This window comes from Oryctolagus cuniculus, chromosome 8, assembly GCF_051225735.1.
Source record: "Oryctolagus cuniculus isolate XC-2025 breed Fujian yellow rabbit chromosome 8, ASM5122573v1, whole genome shotgun sequence".
NCBI lineage: Eukaryota > Metazoa > Chordata > Mammalia > Lagomorpha > Leporidae > Oryctolagus > Oryctolagus cuniculus.
Genome location: NC_142874.1, coordinates 13475563 through 13486329, shown reverse-complemented (window position 1 = coordinate 13486329; position 10767 = coordinate 13475563). Strand labels below are relative to the sequence as shown.

General features: G+C 42.1%; 1 long non-coding RNA gene across 1 annotated transcript; it reads left to right on the top strand.

The window, feature by feature from the left end:
- Positions 1-442: 442 nt before the first annotated feature.
- On the top strand, positions 443-4963 carry LOC138843416 (uncharacterized). Its single transcript, XR_011378112.2, has 3 exons — positions 443-532; positions 2919-2956; positions 4706-4963. It is a non-coding gene; the product is annotated as an uncharacterized LOC138843416 (long non-coding RNA).
- Positions 4964-10767: the final 5804 nt, after the last annotated feature.

Below are 10767 nucleotides of genomic sequence, written 5' to 3'. Positions count from 1 at the left end.
GCTAATCCTCCGCCTTGCAGCGCCGGCACACCGGGTTCTAGTCCCGTTCGGGGTGCCGGATTCTGTCCCGGTTGTCCCTCTTCCAGGCCAGCTCTCTGCTGTGGCTAGGGAAGGGAGTGCAGTGGAGGATGGCCCAAGTCCTTGGGCCCTGCACCCCATGGGAGACCAGGAGAAGTACCTGGCTCCTGCCATAGGATCAGCGAGGTGCGCCGGCCGCAGCAGCCATTGGAGGGTGAACCAACGGTAAGGGAAGACCTTTCTCTACCTCTCTCTCACTGTCCACTCTGCCTTTCAAAAATAAATAAATAAATAAATAAATAAATAAATAAATAAATAAAAATAAACCTATGTTTATCTTGTGTCAGAAAACTCATGAAAATCCACATTATGAGCATGTATTTCTATGGGTTCAAATAATGTTTTCCTGTTGTCAGTTGATAAAATGATTGTGTTCTGAAAATATCCTAAGAAAACTTTTGATTTACCTTCCACAGGTGATTTAATGCTACCCTGGAGTACGAATCAGTGTAAGGTATGATGACAGAGTAAAAACAATTTTCAGTGGCAGCTGAAGCCTTCTGTCCTCTGCATTCTGAGTTACTGAGAGTTCAGTTAGCATCATTCCTTAGTATTTTTCTTCATTTCTATGCACTTCCTTTAACCTAACACTAGGGACTACTTTTCAAAAATATCTGTTTGAGTTTTCTCACTTTGCTTGAAAACCTTAGTTTCCTCACAGGAAGGAGTACTTTAGTAGAGAATTGTCATTGAGGTATCTAAACTAAGACTAGTGTTTTGCTTCTTGTTTTTCTATCATTTGTTTGCTGGAGTACACTGAGTGGGAATGTTCCAACTTGCCAGTTGCTTTCATTTTTTTCCATCCTTTTCCTTTGGCTTTACCAAGGGGTAGTGTAACGGTCAGTACACAATGCATTCAAAGGCAAAAATTAAACAATGTAAGAAGGAAGTTAGCATGAGGACTTGTTTTGCTCCCCCAGATTGTTAAACCTGTGCATCAAGTTTTCATTCATTGTATTTACATAAACTTACCTCTTAGAAGCCTCATGAAGTCCACATCATGGGTGTATTATGTTTCAGTATATTTTTTCTTTTACTGTTGCTCCATGTTGAAATGAATATGTTGTCTTCAAATATACTAAGATAACTCCTGGTTTTTCTTCAACATAAGAAATTTCCCCCACCACTCCAAACCAGAACAGTGTCACGTATATTCACTGACCAAAATCCTCCAGTGGTAGAAGGTGAGAAGTCTGACCTTCTATGGGACCACCCGTGTCTACTGTACTCTGTCTTCTGAGTTACTGGAGCGCACAGTTGACATGATCCCTTAGGATATTTTTTCCCGATAAACTTCATTTCACCTCACAGTATGAACTACGTTTTCTAGAATGCTTGTGCATGTTTTCTAATGTTGTTTGACATCCTCAGTTTCTGTGCATGAAGAATGGACGGAATTCCTGGGTAGAGAATTGCCCAAGAGGCACCTAAAATAAGAAAAGTGTTTTGCATTGTTACTCTATCGTTGCCTCACAGTTGCACGCTGCATGGACACTTTTCATGTTACCAGATAATATCAGTATCTCCTTACGCCTTTGCCATAATGCAGGGTAATTTCAGTGCTTTCTACACAAATAGTGTTCAAAGGTAAAATAAGACACCTAAAAATGAATCCAGAACATATATTTTCCTTAGCTTTTCTACATGAAGTCTCAGAAACCTCATGAAAATCCCCATTGTAAGTGTAGGATGCTGGTATTTAAAGTAATTTGTTATTACTATCTGATACTGAGATGAGTCTCTTATGAAAATGTTTTAAGAGAGCTTTATTTTTTTCTGCAGTGGAATGAATGACACTCCAGGGGAAGCCCACCCAGTGTCAAATATGGTGACTGACAAAAATCTTCCACTGGGAGAGGATATCAGGCCTAACCTTGCAGTGGGCCTACTGATGTTTTCTCTCCTCTTTTTCTTACTTATTATGAGGACAGCTGGCCTGATTCCTTGGGGTTTTCTCGATTTTAAAAATTTTTTAAATTTATTTGAGAGGTAGAATTACAGACAGTGAGAGACAGAGAAAGGTCTTCCATCTGTTGGTTCACTCCCCAAATGACCACACTAGCCAGAGCTGCACCGGTCCAAAGCCAGCAGACAAGAGCTTCTTCCAGGCCTTCCACATGGGTGCAGGGGCTAGAGTACTTGGGCCAACTTCTACTGCTTTCCCAGGCCATGGTGGAGGGCTGGACCAGAAGAGAAGCAACTGGGACTAGGACCGGTACCTATATGAGATGCTGGTGCCGCAGGTGGAGGGTTAACCTACTGTGCCAAAGCACCAGGATTTTATCTTTCTGTACAAATCTTTTAACTTTACACTAAGAATTATTGTGCAGAAATGTTTGTAGAAGTTTTCTAACTTGGCTTGGACTCTTCAGATCCTGTGCAGGAAGCATGGAGTTCCTTGCCAGGGAATTTCCCGTGGGGCACTTAACCTCATCTACTCCATTTTGTATTCCTCCTATTCTATCCTTGACTCCTAGAGAAACACCAAATGGGCACTTTCCAAGTTACCAGACCTTTGATTTTTATCATAATCTTTTTGTCTTCTGAAAGAGTAGTTGCGATTGTTAAGATACAAATAATAGTCAAGGATAAAAGGATAAAAGGAGAAAAAAACTAAAAATGAATTTAAACAAGAATTTTGTTCTAAAATTATTAAACTATGAGCTTTTTTTCATTATCCATACTTTAAGAAACTGATTTTAATGATGTATCAGAAAACTCATTCAAGTCCACAATAGGAGCCAATTTGCTTGGATTTCAAATTTTTTTGCTGCCATCAGATGGTTGAGATGGGTCTGCTGTCTGAAATATCTTGACAACTTTTGTTTGTCATTCAACAGGTGCTTTGATGCTACCGCTGCTGTTGACACAATACCAGGTAGGGTGAATGGCCAAAATCTCGAAATGGCACAGGATGCCACGCCTGAGCCTAGATGGGCCCACCTATGTCTTCTGTCCTCTGCATTCCAAGTGGCTGGAAAACTGAGTTAGGATCTCTTTTTCTTAAGATTTTCTTTTCTTTTCTCTGTATTTTACTTAACATAAGACTAAGGACTACTGTTTCAAAATGTTTGTTTTTAAACTTTGCTTGAAATATCTTCAGTTTCTTCCCCTGGTGGGTGAACTTCCTTGGTAGAGAATTGCCCATGAGGCCCATAAACTAAGACTACATAGTCTTCATGTTTTCTTCACACTTGTTGGCAGTACAACACTGAATTCACATTTTCCAAGCTACAAGTTTGTTTCATTTTTTTCTTTGCCTTCATTAAAAGTAGTTCTAATGCTGCAAGACAATTTGGTATTCAAAGACAAAAACTAAAATATAAGAATCAAGGTACAATAGGAAGTTGTTTTGGTCCAACAAAGCATTTACGCTAGGTATCAATTTGCTCATCAGTTGTATCTTTTCATAAGCTTATCTCTAAGCTGTCTCAGAAACCTCCTGAAATCCACACCATGAGTGTATCATGCTCTCACCTAACATTATTTTTCCTGCTCCCTGGTGTTTCTTCAGCAGAACAAATTACCCTGCTACTGCAGACCAGACCAGTGTCCAGTATAATGACCGAGTGAATTCTCCAGCCGGAGAGGATGCCAAGCCTGCGCTTGGTATGGGCCCACCCAGTGCACTGTCCTCTGACTTCTGAGTTACAGAAGAGCACAGTTACCATGACTGCTTAGGGTTTTTTCCCCATGCACTTCATTTAACCTCACAGGAAGGACTGCTTGCACAAGTTTTCTGTTTTTGCTTGACACATTCAGTTTCTGTCCAAGAATGGATGGAATTCCTGAGTAGAGAATTGCCCAAGAGGCACCTACACCAAGACAACCATTGTGCATCAAGTGGTTCCATGTGTGTTCGCAGTTGCACACTGAATGGACACTTTCCAAACTACCAGGTCCTTTCAGTTTACCTGCCCTTATTCTTTTGCTTCATCAGGGGTTAATTCCAATGCTTTGTACACAAAGAGTATTCAAAGATAAAGGTAAATCTTCTAAAAATGAAGAGTGGGGATTTGTTGGGTTCAGAAAGTATAATATCTATGTTTTTTCATAACACATATTTTCCTTAAATTGTTTGCATGAAGTCTCAGAAACCTCATGAAAACACTCCTTTATGAGTGTGTGACACTTGGCTTTAAAGTACTTTTTTTGCCACTCTCTCTCTCATACTGAGTTTACTTTATGAATATGTCCTAAGAAAACTTAGGTTTTATCTTCAGTGAAATAAATAATGCCACTCCTGGAATCTGACCCCATGTCAAGTAGGGCGATTGACCGGAATCCTGCATTGGAAGAGGATTCCAGGGCACAGCTGTGTCCTCTGTCCGCTGTTACTCAAGAGCTCCATTGGCATGGTATCTCAGGGCTTCCTCTTAACTTCTCCTCAGTAGTGCCAGCAAGCACTCTGCAAACCTAGGTTATTATTGGCAAAAGGCAATTTTTTTACAGGGTGAAGTTTGGTTCATAACCTGGAAACATGTATTATCAGTTCCTTCTCATGTGTGTCTTTTGGTTTAATGATGTTTACCTCATTTCTTAGGGGAAATCTTGAGGGCAGTTCTTTAATCAGGAATTGGGATATCTCCCGAGTCTGAGAATATTATTTCACTTTTTATTTCGACAGAAATGGAACCATCTCATCATATCTGGTGCTTTGGAACAACAGTAATCGACCCTATAAAGCAAGCTGCAAAACTCACATCTAGTAGGGGGCCGCCCAACTCTCCAAAATGAATCATTTTATTTCATTCAGTGGTAGCATATTCACAGCTGGACATCACTAATTTCCCTACACTCTACCATGAAGCTAAGAGTGTTTTTAGAAAAAAAATTGACAGATTTTTCTTTCTGTCCAGAAATAAACAAATTGGCTTGCAACTGACTTCAAAGGAGTCATGTTTTCTGACTGTGTGGAAATCATGTTGTACACTTCACACTTCACAAACTTATTCAAAAAGGAATATGGAATGATCAGATTCCAAAATTTCAGCTCAACCCATTTCAGTCTTGAATTTCCAATTCCATTGTTCAAGGGGACATGCAACAGTTACTATAAAATCAGTATTTAAGAATACAGTGAAATATATAAAAACAGAATGAAAATATGAGCTGATATTGGCACAAAAAATTTAAACCCACACATAGTTTTTTTCATGATAGCATTTTCATACATTTTTTTTTCATCATGAAGTCACAGAAAGTTCATGAAAGCTCATATTCTAAAAATCTCATCAAAATTTGATAAAGATGCATACCATAAAATCCTTTGAATGGATTTAAAATCGTGTTCATACCAAATCACATTTTAATTCTATTTTTTTGAGTTTTTTAAAGATTTATTTATTTACTTGAAAATCAGAGTTACACAGAGAGAGGAGAGGCAGAGAGAGGTCTTCCATCTGGTGGTTTGCTCCCCAATAGGCTGCAATGGCCGGAGCTGTGCTGATCTGAAGCCAGGAGCTTTTCCTGTGTCTCCCACGCAGGTGCAGGGCCCAAGCACTTGGGCCATCTTCTACTGCTTTCCCAGGCCATGGTGGAGAGCTGGATCAAAAGTGGAGCAGCCAGGTCTTGAACTGGTGCCCATTTGGGATGCTGGCACTTCAGGCCAGGGCGTTAACCCATTGGATCACAGTGCCAGTCCCTATGTTTTTTGAGTTTTATGTTCTCATTTTTCATTTTGAGGGGCTTTTGTTCTTTTTTTATCTTTTTATTTTTTGTTTTGTAATTATTCATTTTTTTCCTATTTTGACATTTATGTTTTTATACCGTTTATGAAATGGTTGATGTCTCCTGGACAAATAACTATTTTCAATATTCTGGATATCCTGAAGATGATGTTCATTATACCATATATTACTTTTATAAGAATCTTCAGAAAATCATACATTAATAATGAAATATTATAACTTGAAGACATAAAGAACATAAGTGATTCTCAGTTCCCACCCACTTTTAAAAGAGAGTAAGCTCAGTTACCTGACTGTAGAGTGCCATGATCACACTCCACTAATTTGTTATGTAGGAAAATTTGGCATTATACTGTGTCCAGAGCAAAACGTGAATCATAGCATCTTTCCATATATGTCTTCTCGATTTTAATTCCTATCTTATTTTCATCAATGCGAAGTCATTTAGGAAAAATTCAGTACTACAGTCCTTCAATGATGCCCATAAACCTTCAATATGCAAATCACATTCCAGAACTCAATGGGAATTTTCAGAACATCTGAGCTCCATCAACAATTTTGTAAGCAAAATCATCTGAAATATTCTTAAGTCACCATAAATTCTCTGATTGATTAGTGCATCCAAGGGTGGGAATGGACCTAGTAAAGGTGGTAAGATGGCTTTGGGGTTGATGCTTTTTAAAATGATTGGCTAAAGTATAGGGTCTGAGCCGCTTGGGTGTAGGTGGCAAACCGCAGGGTTTCGGGATGTCATCAAGCACCTTAACTGCCTGAAAAGACACCTGGAACTTTAGGCATTTCCCTGCTATCTGCTGATTGGCTGTTGCTAGGGGAGTTTATCGCAAGGGAAGTTTATTCTCTTTTCAGGAGCTTTTGGCTTAGGGTTCAGGCCCGAGTTACGAGATGGAGGCCTACTCTAAAATAGCTGCACCTTGATCCAGGCTCAGGTCTCTCATTGGAAATCTCTATTGTTTTAAACATATTTTACTGATGGCCCATATTAGTGAATCTGTAAATCCAGTGAATGATGTAAAATCTTGTTCTCACACGCAGAGCACATTACTTTGCTTAGTTTATAGAAGACATACCCAGTGATCTGTGCACTTCTATCTTTGTTCACCTAAAGAATTACGCTGTGACTTCTTGGCTTCGATAGTCATTTGTACATGATTAAGGCTTTGAGGGAGGCCCAGCTCAGTTGGGTCATTCTTCTGGTCTCACTGGGTCACTCGGGGGCCAGAAGACAACTGTGTATTTCTCAGCTTCCTTTGATTGCTACATAGCCATATACCAGGGGGGAGATTGGAAATCTTTTCTCACACAAATTTCATAAAGTTTTCCTATATTGCAGCTCCATCTGATTATTCCCTATTACAGATAAACACCTGGGCTCACTAGACCTTGGCTCCTATATTTTTTCCACTACCTGGAATTACACTGGTGCTTTCAGTATTCTCTGGAAAATTTTAAATTCTGTGGTAAATGATCATGTTTTGTGGTAGTTCTATTCTGCTTAATGCCCACTAAAATGTACAGGCAGCTCTTCATATCCTGTGGTTTCAGCCAAATCCAGAAAGAGAATATAAGATGCAAAGTTTCTCATTATCATTATTCTCTGAAGTATAAGTTCCATTCCTTACAGAACAGTTAATTTGTAGGAGGTAGTGTAGGAGATGTAGAGGTCACTTAAAAAGGATATGTGAGGGTGGCATAAATTATATGCAAATACAGTTCTACTTGATATTGGGGTAGGAGCATCTGTGGATTTTGTTATCTTTTGGGATCATGGAATCAATTCCCCACAGATGCTGAGGGACAGCTATCTATGGGGGAATGAAGATGTGCATAGTCCTTGGAATAAAAGGATTTCATATGTGTTGGTAATATCTTTACATTTGAAAATTGGAGAGATAAGAGAGCACATATGGGATTTCAGAGGGTAGCAGTAAGACATCCATTTGATGCATGATGTTTTAGATTAATTGCAGCATTATTTTGAAATTCTGAAATACATGAAGCATTTCCATTCATGATGCTAAAGTGGAGGATACTAATGGGATCTCTTCTCATTAGAGATGACTGCATGGTTGTGTGAAAAATCTGAGACATCAACAATTGCAGGATAAAAGGGACAAAAATATATGCCTTCACAATGCATCTAGGTTTTGAATCAGGAAAGAAATACCCTAAAGTCAATCCTTCCAGTTGCAAAAGAAGGGACAGAAAAGGAGGTAAAGAAAATCTGAGATTCAAGGAATTTGTCAATTGCAACTCATGGGCACGATTCTTGCTATAGGGAAACAGTTAATAGTTTTCTCTCAGCACTCACACAGTAGAGACTTGAGGAAAGTAACTTACATCTTCATTTTGGAGAAAGATCCTAGGGCCTGAACAACTGTAAAAGGGCACAACTCTTGTACTGACTTACAATGACTAGAAGGCAATGAGTTTTTCAGTTTATCATCTTTATGGTAGCTGTGAGAAAGATAGTATAATCAGCAGTCTATGCTTAGTGATGTGATAAGATTAAACATTTCCATCAACAAAATAAAGGCCCTTGGGATGAATTATGCTATTCCGGAAAGAAAACACACCCATGCTACCAGCACCGAAATTCTGAATCCATGTATACAAGGTTTACTCATGAACATATATCTTTAAAAAAAAAACTGCATGGATTTCAAAATTATTTGCCCTAAGGAATTCATTTCCATGAGCTTTTTGAAGTACCCTTGTATTTACACAAGCACATTCATTCACTTCCTGATCCACACAAGCACCATGTTAAAATTTGGGGAATGGATGATATATTAGTAAAAAAACAACGTCTTTACAGAGCAGTGGGCAATGTCTTGGATATTTTTCTTCAGCTCCTTCCATGCTAGGCAAATGAGCCAGTATTCTGAAGATCTGTAGTAGATAGTGACCCTCTTTTCTAATTTTTGTTTTGTGTTGTACTTGTCTGCAGCCCGAGTGATGGTAAGAAGAAATTAGCAGAGACTGAAATTGGTAATCCTTTCATGAGTCTTGAAGGGTGCAACACAGAAAAAAAGGCATGGGTTGGTGATGCAGGAGGGATGATGCGGGACCTGTGAAGATGGAGTAGCCAGACCTCGGGCAGTAATGGTGCTGCCTGTGGGCAAGAGGCTGCCAAGCCAGGCCCCTGCACTGGCACCATAGGGATTGCCTCTTGCATCCAGAGCCAGGGCAGTCCCGTGCCTTACAGGGGGAGGTTGGGAGCCAGGAGCCTTGCAGGGACAGAGCCCAGGTCCCATTAGGGCACTGCATGCCTGGCACCCGCCACCAGAGGGCAGAGTTGCAGTGCCATGCCCCAGGTTGGGCCAACACTCTGGCCTGGGCAGTACACTCTTTTGGGTCCACTCTGCGACCTGGATCTTGGCCAAACAGGATTGCAATGACCTGGCCACCTGGGCAAGCAGGGCGGAGGCGCAGTGAGGCAGGGAGAGCTGTGTATGCCAGTTGAGCCCCAGTTGAGGCTGCAGTCCAGAATCCACCACCCCCCTTCTCCCAAGCCCAAGGGTCTGTGGAGCACGGCTGAAACCTTGCAGCGCTGGCACCTGGACGATAGCCTGGACAATAGGTTTTAGTGCTCTTCCCGGCTGTGACCAGCTTTGGTCCTCAGGTAACCCCTCCACTGCTGCCACTGCCATCAGCCCTCTCTGGAGCCACAGGATCAATATTGTCTTCTTGACCTGTAGCAGCAACAGAGGGCGCCTCTGCCACCCCTGGTCGACCCTTCCCTCATGATGGTGGCCGCTCCCTCCTGTCCTGTACCTACATGTCTCCCCCCCCCACCCCGGCTGGCCACACATCTTGGCCGCATCCCAGGGTCTGCCCTGTCATCCCCAGGGTTCAACTTGATGGGCATCTGCACTCCATGTGTGTGCTGAACAGAGAGAACACCTTGCCTAGAGTGGTCACGCCCCCGGCACTGGGAGGACACTGCCACAATTTTTAATGGAGCCTGGACTGTGGGAGCAGCCCCTGTTTTCTCCATGGGGATGCCCTGCAACGTTGACCAAGGCTACTGAGACTGCCGACAAGGTGAGGGCCTCCGGTCAGCGGTGGTGGCAGGTTGGGGCTGCCGGGAGGCCAGCCTGTCATGGGTGGGCGTGGGGGTGTCTTGGAGAGGGACAGATGAGGGGCTCGGATTTGCCCTGAGGGGTGTGATGGGGCTGCCAAAGAGTTATGAGTAAACTGTACAGTACTGTGATTTCAAGTTAGCACAGCTGCTTGATTGTGGAGTTGTCAGAGGTGACAGTTTCTATGCAAGGTGCTGGACTGTGGATTCCAGGATATGGTTTTTCTTCTGGTCACTAAGAGTGTATGGAGTGTATGCAGTGGAGGGTGGCCCAAGTGCTTGGGCTCCTGCACCCGCATGGGAGACCAGGAGGAAGCACCTGGCTCCTGGCTTTGGATCAGCATAGCACTGGCTGTAGTGGCCATTAGGGGAGTGAACCAATGGAAGGAAGACCTTTCTGTCTCTCTCTGTCTATAACACCACCTGTCAAATTTAAAAAAAGAACAATGATTTAGTGTCTACTGACTCCCACCATTTTGAGCATCTTTATGCTTTGTGGCATAGGTTTCCATAGGCCCATCAGCAGGGAGCAGGGTTGGAAGTGGAACAGCAGGGACTCAAGCTGGTGCCCACAGGTGGCAGCTTTATCCATGTGTCACAGTGCCAGTCCTAATTACTGATGTTATCAATGTATGTTTTTTAAAAGATTATTTATTTGAAAGGCAGAGTTACAGAGAGGCAGAGAGAGAGACAGACAGAGGTATAGAGAGATCTTCCATCCTCTGGTTCACTCCCCAGATGGCCGCAATGGCCAGAGCTGCACCGATCTAAAGCCAGGAGCCAGGAGCTTCTTCTGGGTCTCCCATGCTGGTGCAGGGGACCAAGGACTTGGGCCATCTTTTACTGCTTTCCTAGGCCAAAGCGGAGCCAGATCAGAAGTGGAGCAGCCGGGACTTG